Source organism: Carassius gibelio, chromosome B10, assembly GCF_023724105.1.
Source record: "Carassius gibelio isolate Cgi1373 ecotype wild population from Czech Republic chromosome B10, carGib1.2-hapl.c, whole genome shotgun sequence".
Classification (NCBI taxonomy): Eukaryota; Metazoa; Chordata; class Actinopteri; order Cypriniformes; family Cyprinidae; genus Carassius; species Carassius gibelio.
In genome coordinates this window covers 3088148-3104253 of record NC_068405.1, presented here as the reverse complement: position 1 = coordinate 3104253, position 16106 = coordinate 3088148, and the positions used below count along the sequence as shown (strand labels likewise).

At 47.9% G+C, this 16106-nt stretch overlaps 32 non-coding genes across 32 annotated transcripts; 26 read left to right on the top strand and 6 right to left on the bottom strand.

The window, feature by feature from the left end:
• Nucleotides 1–815: 815 nt before the first annotated feature.
• On the bottom strand, nt 816–888 carry trnaa-agc (transfer RNA alanine (anticodon AGC)). The gene has a single exon. It is a non-coding gene; the product is annotated as a tRNA-Ala (tRNA).
• A 936-nt stretch (nt 889–1824) lies between these two features.
• Nucleotides 1825–1896, top strand: trnap-ugg (transfer RNA proline (anticodon UGG)). Its single transcript has one exon. It is a non-coding gene; the product is annotated as a tRNA-Pro (tRNA).
• A 97-nt stretch (nt 1897–1993) lies between these two features.
• trnai-aau (transfer RNA isoleucine (anticodon AAU)) lies at nt 1994–2067 on the top strand. Its single transcript has one exon. It is a non-coding gene; the product is annotated as a tRNA-Ile (tRNA).
• A 106-nt stretch (nt 2068–2173) lies between these two features.
• Nucleotides 2174–2246, top strand: trnaf-gaa (transfer RNA phenylalanine (anticodon GAA)). Its single transcript has one exon. It is a non-coding gene; the product is annotated as a tRNA-Phe (tRNA).
• A 135-nt stretch (nt 2247–2381) lies between these two features.
• trnaq-uug (transfer RNA glutamine (anticodon UUG)) lies at nt 2382–2453 on the top strand. The gene has a single exon. It is a non-coding gene; the product is annotated as a tRNA-Gln (tRNA).
• Nucleotides 2454–3310: 857 nt separating this feature from the next.
• On the bottom strand, nt 3311–3383 carry trnaa-agc (transfer RNA alanine (anticodon AGC)). The gene has a single exon. It is a non-coding gene; the product is annotated as a tRNA-Ala (tRNA).
• Nucleotides 3384–4319: 936 nt separating this feature from the next.
• trnap-ugg (transfer RNA proline (anticodon UGG)) lies at nt 4320–4391 on the top strand. The gene has a single exon. It is a non-coding gene; the product is annotated as a tRNA-Pro (tRNA).
• A 97-nt stretch (nt 4392–4488) lies between these two features.
• trnai-aau (transfer RNA isoleucine (anticodon AAU)) lies at nt 4489–4562 on the top strand. Its single transcript has one exon. It is a non-coding gene; the product is annotated as a tRNA-Ile (tRNA).
• Nucleotides 4563–4668: 106 nt separating this feature from the next.
• Nucleotides 4669–4741, top strand: trnaf-gaa (transfer RNA phenylalanine (anticodon GAA)). Its single transcript has one exon. It is a non-coding gene; the product is annotated as a tRNA-Phe (tRNA).
• Nucleotides 4742–4876: 135 nt separating this feature from the next.
• trnaq-uug (transfer RNA glutamine (anticodon UUG)) lies at nt 4877–4948 on the top strand. The gene has a single exon. It is a non-coding gene; the product is annotated as a tRNA-Gln (tRNA).
• Nucleotides 4949–5566: 618 nt separating this feature from the next.
• trnap-ugg (transfer RNA proline (anticodon UGG)) lies at nt 5567–5638 on the top strand. Its single transcript has one exon. It is a non-coding gene; the product is annotated as a tRNA-Pro (tRNA).
• Nucleotides 5639–5735: 97 nt separating this feature from the next.
• On the top strand, nt 5736–5808 carry trnai-aau (transfer RNA isoleucine (anticodon AAU)). Its single transcript has one exon. It is a non-coding gene; the product is annotated as a tRNA-Ile (tRNA).
• A 697-nt stretch (nt 5809–6505) lies between these two features.
• Nucleotides 6506–6578, bottom strand: trnaa-agc (transfer RNA alanine (anticodon AGC)). Its single transcript has one exon. It is a non-coding gene; the product is annotated as a tRNA-Ala (tRNA).
• Nucleotides 6579–7514: 936 nt separating this feature from the next.
• On the top strand, nt 7515–7586 carry trnap-ugg (transfer RNA proline (anticodon UGG)). The gene has a single exon. It is a non-coding gene; the product is annotated as a tRNA-Pro (tRNA).
• Nucleotides 7587–7683: 97 nt separating this feature from the next.
• Nucleotides 7684–7757, top strand: trnai-aau (transfer RNA isoleucine (anticodon AAU)). Its single transcript has one exon. It is a non-coding gene; the product is annotated as a tRNA-Ile (tRNA).
• Nucleotides 7758–7863: 106 nt separating this feature from the next.
• On the top strand, nt 7864–7936 carry trnaf-gaa (transfer RNA phenylalanine (anticodon GAA)). The gene has a single exon. It is a non-coding gene; the product is annotated as a tRNA-Phe (tRNA).
• Nucleotides 7937–8071: 135 nt separating this feature from the next.
• On the top strand, nt 8072–8143 carry trnaq-uug (transfer RNA glutamine (anticodon UUG)). The gene has a single exon. It is a non-coding gene; the product is annotated as a tRNA-Gln (tRNA).
• Nucleotides 8144–9000: 857 nt separating this feature from the next.
• On the bottom strand, nt 9001–9073 carry trnaa-agc (transfer RNA alanine (anticodon AGC)). The gene has a single exon. It is a non-coding gene; the product is annotated as a tRNA-Ala (tRNA).
• Nucleotides 9074–10009: 936 nt separating this feature from the next.
• On the top strand, nt 10010–10081 carry trnap-ugg (transfer RNA proline (anticodon UGG)). Its single transcript has one exon. It is a non-coding gene; the product is annotated as a tRNA-Pro (tRNA).
• Nucleotides 10082–10178: 97 nt separating this feature from the next.
• Nucleotides 10179–10252, top strand: trnai-aau (transfer RNA isoleucine (anticodon AAU)). The gene has a single exon. It is a non-coding gene; the product is annotated as a tRNA-Ile (tRNA).
• A 106-nt stretch (nt 10253–10358) lies between these two features.
• trnaf-gaa (transfer RNA phenylalanine (anticodon GAA)) lies at nt 10359–10431 on the top strand. The gene has a single exon. It is a non-coding gene; the product is annotated as a tRNA-Phe (tRNA).
• A 135-nt stretch (nt 10432–10566) lies between these two features.
• trnaq-uug (transfer RNA glutamine (anticodon UUG)) lies at nt 10567–10638 on the top strand. The gene has a single exon. It is a non-coding gene; the product is annotated as a tRNA-Gln (tRNA).
• Nucleotides 10639–11495: 857 nt separating this feature from the next.
• trnaa-agc (transfer RNA alanine (anticodon AGC)) lies at nt 11496–11568 on the bottom strand. Its single transcript has one exon. It is a non-coding gene; the product is annotated as a tRNA-Ala (tRNA).
• Nucleotides 11569–12504: 936 nt separating this feature from the next.
• trnap-ugg (transfer RNA proline (anticodon UGG)) lies at nt 12505–12576 on the top strand. The gene has a single exon. It is a non-coding gene; the product is annotated as a tRNA-Pro (tRNA).
• A 97-nt stretch (nt 12577–12673) lies between these two features.
• Nucleotides 12674–12747, top strand: trnai-aau (transfer RNA isoleucine (anticodon AAU)). Its single transcript has one exon. It is a non-coding gene; the product is annotated as a tRNA-Ile (tRNA).
• A 106-nt stretch (nt 12748–12853) lies between these two features.
• trnaf-gaa (transfer RNA phenylalanine (anticodon GAA)) lies at nt 12854–12926 on the top strand. Its single transcript has one exon. It is a non-coding gene; the product is annotated as a tRNA-Phe (tRNA).
• Nucleotides 12927–13061: 135 nt separating this feature from the next.
• Nucleotides 13062–13133, top strand: trnaq-uug (transfer RNA glutamine (anticodon UUG)). Its single transcript has one exon. It is a non-coding gene; the product is annotated as a tRNA-Gln (tRNA).
• An 857-nt stretch (nt 13134–13990) lies between these two features.
• trnaa-agc (transfer RNA alanine (anticodon AGC)) lies at nt 13991–14063 on the bottom strand. The gene has a single exon. It is a non-coding gene; the product is annotated as a tRNA-Ala (tRNA).
• Nucleotides 14064–14999: 936 nt separating this feature from the next.
• trnap-ugg (transfer RNA proline (anticodon UGG)) lies at nt 15000–15071 on the top strand. Its single transcript has one exon. It is a non-coding gene; the product is annotated as a tRNA-Pro (tRNA).
• Nucleotides 15072–15168: 97 nt separating this feature from the next.
• trnai-aau (transfer RNA isoleucine (anticodon AAU)) lies at nt 15169–15242 on the top strand. Its single transcript has one exon. It is a non-coding gene; the product is annotated as a tRNA-Ile (tRNA).
• A 106-nt stretch (nt 15243–15348) lies between these two features.
• trnaf-gaa (transfer RNA phenylalanine (anticodon GAA)) lies at nt 15349–15421 on the top strand. The gene has a single exon. It is a non-coding gene; the product is annotated as a tRNA-Phe (tRNA).
• A 135-nt stretch (nt 15422–15556) lies between these two features.
• Nucleotides 15557–15628, top strand: trnaq-uug (transfer RNA glutamine (anticodon UUG)). The gene has a single exon. It is a non-coding gene; the product is annotated as a tRNA-Gln (tRNA).
• The last annotated feature ends 478 nt before the right edge of the window (nt 15629–16106 follow it).

Genomic DNA, 16106 nt, shown 5'->3' with positions numbered 1-16106 from the left:
TTGTCACTGGTGACAGTCTTTGTGGCCCTGTGAGCAACGGCTGCTCCAGGTAAGGTTTCATGGTGTAATGGTTAGCACTCTGAATCCAGTGATCCGAGTTCAAATCGCGGTGGGACCACTTTTTGCAACCAATTTGCGCAGGACCATGTCTGAAATACTTTTTGGCAGCTTTGAGTCCAAAAAAATTAACTAACGTAGAGACTGTGGCAGCATTGCATCGATGCCCAGTCGGTCTCTTTAGGGCACTGGTTCTCAAACCTGTCCTGGAGGCACCCCTGCCCTGCACAGTTTGATTGTCTGCCTTATTAGACACACCCAAATAAGGTCTTGCGGTCTCTATAAAAGAGTTGATGATTTGAAACAGGTGTGATAGATGAGGGAAACATTCAAAATGTGTAGGGCAGGGGTGCCTCCAGGACAGGTTTGAAAACCACTGCTTTAGGGAACTGTGTGTAAAATGGCAATGTTTTGCAACCAATTTGCACAGGACCATGTCTGAAATACTTTTTGGCAGCTGTGAGCCCCAAAAAAAGCTAACGTGGGAGTGTCGCAGCATTGCGTCAGTGCTCAGTCGGTCTCTTTAGGGCAATGGTTTTCAAACCTTTCCTGGAGGCAACCCTGTCCTGAACATTTCGTATGTCTCCCTTATTAGACACACCCAAATCAGGTCTTGCAGTCTCTATTAATGAGCTGATGATTTGAAACTGGTGTGTTAGATGAGGGGAAATGCAAAATGTGCAGGGCAGGGATGCCTCCAGGAAAGGGTTGAAAACCACTGATTTAGGGATGTGTGAGTAAAAGGGCAGGAGCCAACTTGGAGAATGCGGGCATCGATCCCGCTACCTCTCGCATGCTAAGCGAGCGCTCTACCATTTGAGCTAATTCCCCTGGCCTTTCAAGAATGACGAGCATAGCTGCGAATGACCGGCTTGATGCAAAGAGGCCGTCCCTCCTCTGGGCTTGCACCTTTGCACTGGCCGCGATTGTGTTGTCGAATTAACAAAGAGATTTAGCTTTTGTGTTAAAGGACCTTCTCGGTCTTGTTACGCCAGTATGCATGTGCGGATTCTTGTATTATGCAGACCACCTTGCATCACTCGGGTCACGCAGACAACTTCTCACCTCTTTTTCTCACACTGACTTAAAGAATAAGGAAGCGGTTCTCCATTCCAGTCCTCGCTCCCCAAAGGTCTGCATATTTTGCATGTCTCTCTTTGTTAGCACACCTGATTTGGATAATCAGCTCATTAGAAGTGAGCTCCTTGCGATTGACATGGTCCCTACACAGTGTTCATTGCTCCCCACTCCCTGAGCAGGGGAAATCCGTCGAAGTTTACTTCACTTTGGAACATTGGTTCACGGATTTGCGCTGCGCAGCGTCTTCACACATGGACAAGTGTGACATCATATACCTCTGTATACCTCTGTACACCTCTGTGTTAGTCACTTTGAACTGAACGTACACATACGCTCTGAACTTGAATCACGGAGGGATGTCATGTGATGTCCACTTCTCAGGGCACTTACGTTTGAATGGAACAAATGTCTGAAGCTATACGAGAAACATACAAAATCTGAAGAGCAGGGGGCTCGAGGACTGGAATTGAGAACCGCTGGTCTAAGTGACATCTGACAGTTTCAGCTGTCCTCCCTAACATCCCTCTACATGTTAGATACAGCCACATTTTTAGGTCAGTTAAGAGGCCAACTTGCGTTCGTTAGCCTTTAACACTGTCTCGAGGTCTTTGATTGCTTCCACGTTAGTTCATGTTCCTTCTTTTATTGATGCTGCACTAGCTCTTTTTTCTCGGCACAGCACAGGAAGGCTCGTTGGTCTAGGGGTATGATTCTCGCTTTGGGTGCGAGAGGTCCCGGGTTCAAATCCCGGACGAGCCCTTGGTCGGGATAAAACGTGAAGCTTTGTTGTCTCATTGCGTTCACTAACATTGAGGCAGTTTTTTATTCAATCGGGTAGAAAAAGATGGCTAAGGGAGGCCGGTTAGCTCAGATGGTTAGAGCGTGGTGCTAATAACGCCAAGGTCGCGGGTTCGATCCCCGTACTGGCCAGCTGTTTTTATTGTCTGGGGGCTCATCTCTGCTCTGCTCTTCTCCTGTGACAAAGAGTAGGGTGATCTCACTGAAATCCCTGCTTGCTAAGCAGGAGCTTGTTGTGGCCGAAATAGCTCAGTTGGGAGAGCGTTAGACTGAAGATCTAAAGGTCCCTGGTTCGATCCCGGGTTTCGGCAAAATCTCCCACTCTTTTCCGTTTTTTGAGGCGGGCCAGTGACCAAAAATCACTGGGTTCCAACTTCTCTGTATAACTGCTTCCCCACTGCCACGGAGCTATCTGTTTCCCAGTTGGCCACCAAACAAGCAGTTTCGGTTCCATGGTGTAATGGTCAGCACTCTGGGCTTTGAATCCAGCGATCTGAGTTCGAATCTCGGTGGAACCTGTGTGCTTTCTTGCCGCAGGAAAAGATAAAAACAGCACTAGGTTGTCACTGGTGACAGTCTTTGTGGCCCTGTGAGCAACGGCTGCTCCAGGTAAGGTTTCATGGTGTAATGGTTAGCACTCTGAATCCAGTGATCCGAGTTCAAATCGCGGTGGGACCACTTTTTGCAACCAATTTGCGCAGGACCATGTCTGAAATACTTTTTGGCAGCTTTGAGTCCAAAAAAATTAACTAACGTAGAGACTGTGGCAGCATTGCATCGATGCCCAGTCGGTCTCTTTAGGGCACTGGTTCTCAAACCTGTCCTGGAGGCACCCCTGCCCTGCACAGTTTGATTGTCTGCCTTATTAGACACACCCAAATAAGGTCTTGCGGTCTCTATAAAAGAGTTGATGATTTGAAACAGGTGTGATAGATGAGGGAAACATTCAAAATGTGTAGGGCAGGGGTGCCTCCAGGACAGGTTTGAAAACCACTGCTTTAGGGAACTGTGTGTAAAATGGCAATGTTTTGCAACCAATTTGCACAGGACCATGTCTGAAATACATTTTGGCAGCTGTGAGCCCCAAAAAAAGCTAACGTGGGAGTGTCGCAGCATTGCGTCAGTGCTCAGTCGGTCTCTTTAGGGCAATGGTTTTCAAACCTTTCCTGGAGGCAACCCTGTCCTGAACATTTCGTATGTCTCCCTTATTAGACACACCCAAATCAGGTCTTGCAGTCTCTATTAATGAGCTGATGATTTGAAACTGGTGTGTTAGATGAGGGGAAATGCAAAATGTGCAGGGCAGGGATGCCTCCAGGAAAGGGTTGAAAACCACTGATTTAGGGATGTGTGAGTAAAAGGGCAGGAGCCAACTTGGAGAATGCGGGCATCGATCCCGCTACCTCTCGCATGCTAAGCGAGCGCTCTACCATTTGAGCTAATTCCCCTGGCCTTTCAAGAATGACGAGCATAGCTGCGAATGACCGGCTTGATGCAAAGAGGCCGTCCCTCCTCTGGGCTTGCACCTTTGCACTGGCCGCGATTGTGTTGTCGAATTAACAAAGAGATTTAGCTTTTGTGTTAAAGGACCTTCTCGGTCTTGTTACGCCAGTATGCATGTGCGGATTCTTGTATTATGCAGACCACCTTGCATCACTCGGGTCACGCAGACAACTTCTCACCTCTTTTTCTCACACTGACTTAAAGAATAAGGAAGCGGTTCTCCATTCCAGTCCTCGCTCCCCAAAGGTCTGCATATTTTGCATGTCTCTCTTTGTTAGCACACCTGATTTGGATAATCAGCTCATTAGAAGTGAGCTCCTTGCGATTGACATGGTCCCTACACAGTGTTCATTGCTCCCCACTCCCTGAGCAGGGGAAATCCGTCGAAGTTTTCTTCACTTTGGAACATTGGTTCACGGATTTGCGCTGCGCAACGTCTTCACACATGGACAAGTGTGACATCATATACCTCTGTATACCTCTGTACACCTCTGTGTTAGTCACTTTGAACTGAACGTACACATACGCTCTGAACTTGAATCACGGAGGGATGTCATGTGATGTCCACTTCTCAGGGCACTTACGTTTGAATGGAACAAATGTCTGAAGCTATACGAGAAACATACAAAATCTGAAGAGCAGGGGGCTCGAGGACTGGAATTGAGAACCGCTGGTCTAAGTGACATCTGACAGTTTCAGCTGTCCTCCCTAACATCCCTCTACATGTTAGATACAGCCACATTTTTAGGTCAGTTAAGAGGCCAACTTGCGTTCGTTAGCCTTTAACACTGTCTCGAGGTCTTTGATTGCTTCCACGTTAGTTCATGTTCCTTCTTTTATTGATGCTGCACTAGCTCTTTTTTCTCGGCACAGCACAGGAAGGCTCGTTGGTCTAGGGGTATGATTCTCGCTTTGGGTGCGAGAGGTCCCGGGTTCAAATCCCGGACGAGCCCTTGGTCGGGATAAAACGTGAAGCTTTGTTGTCTCATTGCGTTCACTAACATTGAGGCAGTTTTTTATTCAATCGGGTAGAAAAAGATGGCTAAGGGAGGCCGGTTAGCTCAGATGGTTAGAGCGTGGTGCTAATAACGCCAAGGTCGCGGGTTCGATCCCCGTACTGGCCAGCTGTTTTTATTGTCTGGGGGCTCATCTCTGCTCTGCTCTTCTCCTGTGACAAAGAGTAGGGTGATCTCACTGAAATCCCTGCTTGCTAAGCAGGAGCTTGTTGTGGCCGAAATAGCTCAGTTGGGAGAGCGTTAGACTGAAGATCTAAAGGTCCCTGGTTCGATCCCGGGTTTCGGCAAAATCTCCCACTCTTTTCCGTTTTTTGAGGCGGGCCAGTGACCAAAAATCACTGGGTTCCAACTTCTCTGTATAACTGCTTCCCCACTGCCACGGAGCTATCTGTTTCCCAGTTGGCCACCAAACAAGCAGTTTCGGTTCCATGGTGTAATGGTCAGCACTCTGGGCTTTGAATCCAGCGATCTGAGTTCGAATCTCGGTGGAACCTGTGTGCTTTCTTGCCGCAGGAAAAGATAAAAACAGCACTAGGTTGTCACTGGTGACAGTCTTTGTGGCCCTGTGAGCAACGGCTGCTCCAGGTAAGGTTTCATGGTGTAATGGTTAGCACTCTGAATCCAGTGATCCGAGTTCAAATCGCGGTGGGACCACTTTTTCACCACGTCTTCACACATGGACAAGTGTGACATCATATACCTCTGTATACCTCTGTACACCTCTGTGTTAGTCACTTTGAACTGAACGTACACATACGCTCTGAACTTGAATCACGGAGGGATGTCATGTGATGTCCACTTCTCAGGGCACTTACGTTTGAATGGAACAAATGTCTGAAGCTATACGAGAAACATACAAAATCTGAAGAGCAGGGGGCTCGAGGACTGGAATTGAGAACCGCTGGTCTAAGTGACATCTGACAGTTTCAGCTGTCCTCCCTAACATCCCTCTACATGTTAGATACAGCCACATTTTTAGGTCAGTTAAGAGGCCAACTTGCGTTTGTTAGCCTTTAACACTGTCTCGAGGTCTTTGATTGCTTCCACGTTAGTTCATGTTCCTTCTTTTATTGATGCTGCACTAGCTCTTTTTTCTCGGCACAGCACAGGAAGGCTCGTTGGTCTAGGGGTATGATTCTCGCTTTGGGTGCGAGAGGTCCCGGGTTCAAATCCCGGACGAGCCCTTGGTCGGGATAAAACGTGAAGCTTTGTTGTCTCATTGCGTTCACTAACATTGAGGCAGTTTTTTATTCAATCGGGTAGAAAAAGATGGCTAAGGGAGGCCGGTTAGCTCAGATGGTTAGAGCGTGGTGCTAATAACGCCAAGGTCGCGGGTTCGATCCCCGATCGATCACTTTTTGCAACCAATTTGCGCAGGACCATGTCTGAAATACTTTTTGGCAGCTTTGAGTCCAAAAAAATTAACTAACGTAGAGACTGTGGCAGCATTGCATCGATGCCCAGTCGGTCTCTTTAGGGCACTGGTTCTCAAACCTGTCCTGGAGGCACCCCTGCCCTGCACAGTTTGATTGTCTGCCTTATTAGACACACCCAAATAAGGTCTTGCGGTCTCTATAAAAGAGTTGATGATTTGAAACAGGTGTGATAGATGAGGGAAACATTCAAAATGTGTAGGGCAGGGGTGCCTCCAGGACAGGTTTGAAAACCACTGCTTTAGGGAACTGTGTGTAAAATGGCAATGTTTTGCAACCAATTTGCACAGGACCATGTCTGAAATACTTTTTGGCAGCTGTGAGCCCCAAAAAAAGCTAACGTGGGAGTGTCGCAGCATTGCGTCAGTGCTCAGTCGGTCTCTTTAGGGCAATGGTTTTCAAACCTTTCCTGGAGGCAACCCTGTCCTGAACATTTCGTATGTCTCCCTTATTAGACACACCCAAATCAGGTCTTGCAGTCTCTATTAATGAGCTGATGATTTGAAACTGGTGTGTTAGATGAGGGGAAATGCAAAATGTGCAGGGCAGGGATGCCTCCAGGAAAGGGTTGAAAACCACTGATTTAGGGATGTGTGAGTAAAAGGGCAGGAGCCAACTTGGAGAATGCGGGCATCGATCCCGCTACCTCTCGCATGCTAAGCGAGCGCTCTACCATTTGAGCTAATTCCCCTGGCCTTTCAAGAATGACGAGCATAGCTGCGAATGACCGGCTTGATGCAAAGAGGCCGTCCCTCCTCTGGGCTTGCACCTTTGCACTGGCCGCGATTGTGTTGTCGAATTAACAAAGAGATTTAGCTTTTGTGTTAAAGGACCTTCTCGGTCTTGTTACGCCAGTATGCATGTGCGGATTCTTGTATTATGCAGACCACCTTGCATCACTCGGGTCACGCAGACAACTTCTCACCTCTTTTTCTCACACTGACTTAAAGAATAAGGAAGCGGTTCTCCATTCCAGTCCTCGCTCCCCAAAGGTCTGCATATTTTGCATGTCTCTCTTTGTTAGCACACCTGATTTGGATAATCAGCTCATTAGAAGTGAGCTCCTTGCGATTGACATGGTCCCTACACAGTGTTCATTGCTCCCCACTCCCTGAGCAGGGGAAATCCGTCGAAGTTTACTTCACTTTGGAACATTGGTTCACGGATTTGCGCTGCGCAGCGTCTTCACACATGGACAAGTGTGACATCATATACCTCTGTATACCTCTGTACACCTCTGTGTTAGTCACTTTGAACTGAACGTACACATACGCTCTGAACTTGAATCACGGAGGGATGTCATGTGATGTCCACTTCTCAGGGCACTTACGTTTGAATGGAACAAATGTCTGAAGCTATACGAGAAACATACAAAATCTGAAGAGCAGGGGGCTCGAGGACTGGAATTGAGAACCGCTGGTCTAAGTGACATCTGACAGTTTCAGCTGTCCTCCCTAACATCCCTCTACATGTTAGATACAGCCACATTTTTAGGTCAGTTAAGAGGCCAACTTGCGTTCGTTAGCCTTTAACACTGTCTCGAGGTCTTTGATTGCTTCCACGTTAGTTCATGTTCCTTCTTTTATTGATGCTGCACTAGCTCTTTTTTCTCGGCACAGCACAGGAAGGCTCGTTGGTCTAGGGGTATGATTCTCGCTTTGGGTGCGAGAGGTCCCGGGTTCAAATCCCGGACGAGCCCTTGGTCGGGATAAAACGTGAAGCTTTGTTGTCTCATTGCGTTCACTAACATTGAGGCAGTTTTTTATTCAATCGGGTAGAAAAAGATGGCTAAGGGAGGCCGGTTAGCTCAGATGGTTAGAGCGTGGTGCTAATAACGCCAAGGTCGCGGGTTCGATCCCCGTACTGGCCAGCTGTTTTTATTGTCTGGGGGCTCATCTCTGCTCTGCTCTTCTCCTGTGACAAAGAGTAGAGTGATCTCACTGAAATCCCTGCTTGCTAAGCAGGAGCTTGTTGTGGCCGAAATAGCTCAGTTGGGAGAGCGTTAGACTGAAGATCTAAAGGTCCCTGGTTCGATCCCGGGTTTCGGCAAAATCTCCCACTCTTTTCCGTTTTTTGAGGCGGGCCAGTGACCAAAAATCACTGGGTTCCAACTTCTCTGTATAACTGCTTCCCCACTGCCACGGAGCTATCTGTTTCCCAGTTGGCCACCAAACAAGCAGTTTCGGTTCCATGGTGTAATGGTCAGCACTCTGGGCTTTGAATCCAGCGATCTGAGTTCGAATCTCGGTGGAACCTGTGTGCTTTCTTGCCGCAGGAAAAGATAAAAACAGCACTAGGTTGTCACTGGTGACAGTCTTTGTGGCCCTGTGAGCAACGGCTGCTCCAGGTAAGGTTTCATGGTGTAATGGTTAGCACTCTGAATCCAGTGATCCGAGTTCAAATCGCGGTGGGACCACTTTTTGCAACCAATTTGCGCAGGACCATGTCTGAAATACTTTTTGGCAGCTTTGAGTCCAAAAAAATTAACTAACGTAGAGACTGTGGCAGCATTGCATCGATGCCCAGTCGGTCTCTTTAGGGCACTGGTTCTCAAACCTGTCCTGGAGGCACCCCTGCCCTGCACAGTTTGATTGTCTGCCTTATTAGACACACCCAAATAAGGTCTTGCGGTCTCTATAAAAGAGTTGATGATTTGAAACAGGTGTGATAGATGAGGGAAACATTCAAAATGTGTAGGGCAGGGGTGCCTCCAGGACAGGTTTGAAAACCACTGCTTTAGGGAACTGTGTGTAAAATGGCAATGTTTTGCAACCAATTTGCACAGGACCATGTCTGAAATACATTTTGGCAGCTGTGAGCCCCAAAAAAAGCTAACGTGGGAGTGTCGCAGCATTGCGTCAGTGCTCAGTCGGTCTCTTTAGGGCAATGGTTTTCAAACCTTTCCTGGAGGCAACCCTGTCCTGAACATTTCGTATGTCTCCCTTATTAGACACACCCAAATCAGGTCTTGCAGTCTCTATTAATGAGCTGATGATTTGAAACTGGTGTGTTAGATGAGGGGAAATGCAAAATGTGCAGGGCAGGGATGCCTCCAGGAAAGGGTTGAAAACCACTGATTTAGGGATGTGTGAGTAAAAGGGCAGGAGCCAACTTGGAGAATGCGGGCATCGATCCCGCTACCTCTCGCATGCTAAGCGAGCGCTCTACCATTTGAGCTAATTCCCCTGGCCTTTCAAGAATGACGAGCATAGCTGCGAATGACCGGCTTGATGCAAAGAGGCCGTCCCTCCTCTGGGCTTGCACCTTTGCACTGGCCGCGATTGTGTTGTCGAATTAACAAAGAGATTTAGCTTTTGTGTTAAAGGACCTTCTCGGTCTTGTTACGCCAGTATGCATGTGCGGATTCTTGTATTATGCAGACCACCTTGCATCACTCGGGTCACGCAGACAACTTCTCACCTCTTTTTCTCACACTGACTTAAAGAATAAGGAAGCGGTTCTCCATTCCAGTCCTCGCTCCCCAAAGGTCTGCATATTTTGCATGTCTCTCTTTGTTAGCACACCTGATTTGGATAATCAGCTCATTAGAAGTGAGCTCCTTGCGATTGACATGGTCCCTACACAGTGTTCATTGCTCCCCACTCCCTGAGCAGGGGAAATCCGTCGAAGTTTACTTCACTTTGGAACATTGGTTCACGGATTTGCGCTGCGCAACGTCTTCACACATGGACAAGTGTGACATCATATACCTCTGTATACCTCTGTACACCTCTGTGTTAGTCACTTTGAACTGAACGTACACATACGCTCTGAACTTGAATCACGGAGGGATGTCATGTGATGTCCACTTCTCAGGGCACTTACGTTTGAATGGAACAAATGTCTGAAGCTATACGAGAAACATACAAAATCTGAAGAGCAGGGGGCTCGAGGACTGGAATTGAGAACCGCTGGTCTAAGTGACATCTGACAGTTTCAGCTGTCCTCCCTAACATCCCTCTACATGTTAGATACAGCCACATTTTTAGGTCAGTTAAGAGGCCAACTTGCGTTCGTTAGCCTTTAACACTGTCTCGAGGTCTTTGATTGCTTCCACGTTAGTTCATGTTCCTTCTTTTATTGATGCTGCACTAGCTCTTTTTTCTCGGCACAGCACAGGAAGGCTCGTTGGTCTAGGGGTATGATTCTCGCTTTGGGTGCGAGAGGTCCCGGGTTCAAATCCCGGACGAGCCCTTGGTCGGGATAAAACGTGAAGCTTTGTTGTCTCATTGCGTTCACTAACATTGAGGCAGTTTTTTATTCAATCGGGTAGAAAAAGATGGCTAAGGGAGGCCGGTTAGCTCAGATGGTTAGAGCGTGGTGCTAATAACGCCAAGGTCGCGGGTTCGATCCCCGTACTGGCCAGCTGTTTTTATTGTCTGGGGGCTCATCTCTGCTCTGCTCTTCTCCTGTGACAAAGAGTAGGGTGATCTCACTGAAATCCCTGCTTGCTAAGCAGGAGCTTGTTGTGGCCGAAATAGCTCAGTTGGGAGAGCGTTAGACTGAAGATCTAAAGGTCCCTGGTTCGATCCCGGGTTTCGGCAAAATCTCCCACTCTTTTCCGTTTTTTGAGGCGGGCCAGTGACCAAAAATCACTGGGTTCCAACTTCTCTGTATAACTGCTTCCCCACTGCCACGGAGCTATCTGTTTCCCAGTTGGCCACCAAACAAGCAGTTTCGGTTCCATGGTGTAATGGTCAGCACTCTGGGCTTTGAATCCAGCGATCTGAGTTCGAATCTCGGTGGAACCTGTGTGCTTTCTTGCCGCAGGAAAAGATAAAAACAGCACTAGGTTGTCACTGGTGACAGTCTTTGTGGCCCTGTGAGCAACGGCTGCTCCAGGTAAGGTTTCATGGTGTAATGGTTAGCACTCTGAATCCAGTGATCCGAGTTCAAATCGCGGTGGGACCACTTTTTGCAACCAATTTGCGCAGGACCATGTCTGAAATACTTTTTGGCAGCTTTGAGTCCAAAAAAATTAACTAACGTAGAGACTGTGGCAGCATTGCATCGATGCCCAGTCGGTCTCTTTAGGGCACTGGTTCTCAAACCTGTCCTGGAGGCACCCCTGCCCTGCACAGTTTGATTGTCTGCCTTATTAGACACACCCAAATAAGGTCTTGCGGTCTCTATAAAAGAGTTGATGATTTGAAACAGGTGTGATAGATGAGGGAAACATTCAAAATGTGTAGGGCAGGGGTGCCTCCAGGACAGGTTTGAAAACCACTGCTTTAGGGAACTGTGTGTAAAATGGCAATGTTTTGCAACCAATTTGCACAGGACCATGTCTGAAATACATTTTGGCAGCTGTGAGCCCCAAAAAAAGCTAACGTGGGAGTGTCGCAGCATTGCGTCAGTGCTCAGTCGGTCTCTTTAGGGCAATGGTTTTCAAACCTTTCCTGGAGGCAACCCTGTCCTGAACATTTCGTATGTCTCCCTTATTAGACACACCCAAATCAGGTCTTGCAGTCTCTATTAATGAGCTGATGATTTGAAACTGGTGTGTTAGATGAGGGGAAATGCAAAATGTGCAGGGCAGGGATGCCTCCAGGAAAGGGTTGAAAACCACTGATTTAGGGATGTGTGAGTAAAAGGGCAGGAGCCAACTTGGAGAATGCGGGCATCGATCCCGCTACCTCTCGCATGCTAAGCGAGCGCTCTACCATTTGAGCTAATTCCCCTGGCCTTTCAAGAATGACGAGCATAGCTGCGAATGACCGGCTTGATGCAAAGAGGCCGTCCCTCCTCTGGGCTTGCACCTTTGCACTGGCCGCGATTGTGTTGTCGAATTAACAAAGAGATTTAGCTTTTGTGTTAAAGGACCTTCTCGGTCTTGTTACGCCAGTATGCATGTGCGGATTCTTGTATTATGCAGACCACCTTGCATCACTCGGGTCACGCAGACAACTTCTCACCTCTTTTTCTCACACTGACTTAAAGAATAAGGAAGCGGTTCTCCATTCCAGTCCTCGCTCCCCAAAGGTCTGCATATTTTGCATGTCTCTCTTTGTTAGCACACCTGATTTGGATAATCAGCTCATTAGAAGTGAGCTCCTTGCGATTGACATGGTCCCTACACAGTGTTCATTGCTCCCCACTCCCTGAGCAGGGGAAATCCGTCGAAGTTTACTTCACTTTGGAACATTGGTTCACGGATTTGCGCTGCGCAACGTCTTCACACATGGACAAGTGTGACATCATATACCTCTGTATACCTCTGTACACCTCTGTGTTAGTCACTTTGAACTGAACGTACACATACGCTCTGAACTTGAATCACGGAGGGATGTCATGTGATGTCCACTTCTCAGGGCACTTACGTTTGAATGGAACAAATGTCTGAAGCTATACGAGAAACATACAAAATCTGAAGAGCAGGGGGCTCGAGGACTGGAATTGAGAACCGCTGGTCTAAGTGACATCTGACAGTTTCAGCTGTCCTCCCTAACATCCCTCTACATGTTAGATACAGCCACATTTTTAGGTCAGTTAAGAGGCCAACTTGCGTTCGTTAGCCTTTAACACTGTCTCGAGGTCTTTGATTGCTTCCACGTTAGTTCATGTTCCTTCTTTTATTGATGCTGCACTAGCTCTTTTTTCTCGGCACAGCACAGGAAGGCTCGTTGGTCTAGGGGTATGATTCTCGCTTTGGGTGCGAGAGGTCCCGGGTTCAAATCCCGGACGAGCCCTTGGTCGGGATAAAACGTGAAGCTTTGTTGTCTCATTGCGTTCACTAACATTGAGGCAGTTTTTTATTCAATCGGGTAGAAAAAGATGGCTAAGGGAGGCCGGTTAGCTCAGATGGTTAGAGCGTGGTGCTAATAACGCCAAGGTCGCGGGTTCGATCCCCGTACTGGCCAGCTGTTTTTATTGTCTGGGGGCTCATCTCTGCTCTGCTCTTCTCCTGTGACAAAGAGTAGGGTGATCTCACTGAAATCCCTGCTTGCTAAGCAGGAGCTTGTTGTGGCCGAAATAGCTCAGTTGGGAGAGCGTTAGACTGAAGATCTAAAGGTCCCTGGTTCGATCCCGGGTTTCGGCAAAATCTCCCACTCTTTTCCGTTTTTTGAGGCGGGCCAGTGACCAAAAATCACTGGGTTCCAACTTCTCTGTATAACTGCTTCCCCACTGCCACGGAGCTATCTGTTTCCCAGTTGGCCACCAAACAAGCAGTTTCGGTTCCATGGTGTAATGGTCAGCACTCTGGGCTTTGAATCCAGCGATCTGAGTTCGAATCTCGGTGGAACCTGTGTGCTTTCTTGCCGCAGGAAAAGATAAAAACAGCACTAGGTTGTCACTGGTGACAGTCTTTGTGGCCCTGTGAGCAACGGCTGCTCCAGGTAAGGTTTCATGGTGTAATGGTTAGCACTCTGAATCCAGTGATCCGAGTTCAAATCGCGGTGGGACCACTTTTTGCAACCAATTTGCGCAGGACCATGTCTGAAATACTTTTTGGCAGCTTTGAGTCCAAAAAAATTAACTAACGTAGAGACTGTGGCAGCATTGCATCGATGCCCAGTCGGTCTCTTTAGGGCACTGGTTCTCAAACCTGTCCTGGAGGCACCCCTGCCCTGCACAGTTTGATTGTCTGCCTTATTAGACACACCCAAATAAGGTCTTGCGGTCTCTATAAAAGAGTTGATGATTTGAAACAGGTGTGATAGATGAGGGAAACATTCAAAATGTGTAGGGCAGGGGTGCCTCCAGGACAGGTTTGAAAACCACTGCTTTAGGGAACTGTGTGTAAAATGGCAATGTTTTGCAACCAATTTGCACAGGACCATGTCTGAAATACTTTTTGGCAGCTGTGAGCCCCAAAAAAAGCTAACGTGGGAGTGTCGCAGCATTGCGTCAGTGCTCAGTCGGTCTCTTTAGGGCAATGGTTTTCAAACCTTTCCTGGAGGCAACCCTGTCCTGAACATTTCGTATGTCTCCCTTATTAGACACACCCAAATCAGGTCTTGCAGTCTCTATTAATGAGCTGATGATTTGAAACTGGTGTGTTAGATGAGGGGAAATGCAAAATGTGCAGGGCAGGGATGCCTCCAGGAAAGGGTTGAAAACCACTGATTTAGGGATGTGTGAGTAAAAGGGCAGGAGCCAACTTGGAGAATGCGGGCATCGATCCCGCTACCTCTCGCATGCTAAGCGAGCGCTCTACCATTTGAGCTAATTCCCCTGGCCTTTCAAGAATGACGAGCATAGCTGCGAATGACCGGCTTGATGCAAAGAGGCCGTCCCTCCTCTGGGCTTGCACCTTTGCACTGGCCGCGATTGTGTTGTCGAATTAACAAAGAGATTTAGCTTTTGTGTTAAAGGACCTTCTCGGTCTTGTTACGCCAGTATGCATGTGCGGATTCTTGTATTATGCAGACCACCTTGCATCACTCGGGTCACGCAGACAACTTCTCACCTCTTTTTCTCACACTGACTTAAAGAATAAGGAAGCGGTTCTCCATTCCAGTCCTCGCTCCCCAAAGGTCTGCATATTTTGCATGTCTCTCTTTGTTAGCACACCTGATTTGGATAATCAGCTCATTAGAAGTGAGCTCCTTGCGATTGACATGGTCCCTACACAGTGTTCATTGCTCCCCACTCCCTGAGCAGGGGAAATCCGTCGAAGTTTACTTCACTTTGGAACATTGGTTCACGGATTTGCGCTGCGCAACGTCTTCACACATGGACAAGTGTGACATCATATACCTCTGTATACCTCTGTACACCTCTGTGTTAGTCACTTTGAACTGAACGTACACATACGCTCTGAACTTGAATCACGGAGGGATGTCATGTGATGTCCACTTCTCAGGGCACTTACGTTTGAATGGAACAAATGTCTGAAGCTATACGAGAAACATACAAAATCTGAAGAGCAGGGGGCTCGAGGACTGGAATTGAGAACCGCTGGTCTAAGTGACATCTGACAGTTTCAGCTGTCCTCCCTAACATCCCTCTACATGTTAGATACAGCCACATTTTTAGGTCAGTTAAGAGGCCAACTTGCGTTCGTTAGCCTTTAACACTGTCTCGAGGTCTTTGATTGCTTCCACGTTAGTTCATGTTCCTTCTTTTATTGATGCTGCACTAGCTCTTTTTTCTCGGCCCAGCACAGGAAGGCTCGTTGGTCTAGGGGTATGATTCTCACTTTGGGTGCGAGAGGTCCCGGGTTCAAATCCCGGACGAGCCCTTGGTCGGGATAAAACGTGAAGCTTTGTTGTCTCATTGCGTTCACTAACATTGAGGCAGTTTTTTATTCAATCGGGTAGAGACAGATGGCTAAGGGAGGCCGGTTAGCTCAGATGGTTAGAGCGTGGTGCTAATAACGCCAAGGTCGCGGGTTCGATCCCCATACTGGCCAGCTGTTTTTATTGTCTGGGGGCTCATCTCTGCTCTGCTCTTCTCCTGTGACAAAGAGTAGGGTGATCTCACTGAAATCCCTGCTTGCTAAGCAGGAGCTTGTTGTGGCCGAAATAGCTCAGTTGGGAGAGCGTTAGACTGAAGATCTAAAGGTCCCTGGTTCGATCACGGGTTTCGGCAAAATCTCCCACTCTTTTCCGTTTTTTGAGGCGGGCCAGTGACCAAAAATCACTGGGTTCCAACTTCTCTGTATAACTGCTTCCCCACTGCCACGGAGCTATCTGTTTCCCAGTTGGCCACCAAACAAGCAGTTTCGGTTCCATGGTGTAATGGTCAGCACTCTGGGCTTTGAATCCAGCGATCTGAGTTCGAATCTCGGTGGAACCTGTGTGCTTTCTTGCCGCAGGAAAAGATAAAAACAGCACTAGGTTGTCACTGGTGACAGTCTTTGTGGCCCTGTGAGCAACGGCTGCTCCAGGTAAGGTTTCATGGTGTAATGGTTAGCACTCTGAATCCAGTGATCCGAGTTTAAATCGCGGTGGGACCACTTTTTGCAACCAATTTGCGCAGGACCATGTCTGAAATACTTTTTGGCAGCTTTGAGTCCAAAAAAATTAACTAACGTAGAGACTGTGGCAGCATTGCATCGATGCCCAGTCGGTCTCTTTAGGGCACTGGTTCTCAAACCTGTCCTGGAGGCACCCCTGCCCTGCACAGTTTGATTGTCTGCCTTATTAGACACACCCAAATAAGGTCTTGCGGTCTCTATAAAAGAGTTGATGATTTGAAACAGGTGTGATAGATGAGGGAAACATTCAAAATGTGTAGGGCAGGGGTGCCTCCAGGACAGGTTTGAAAACCACTG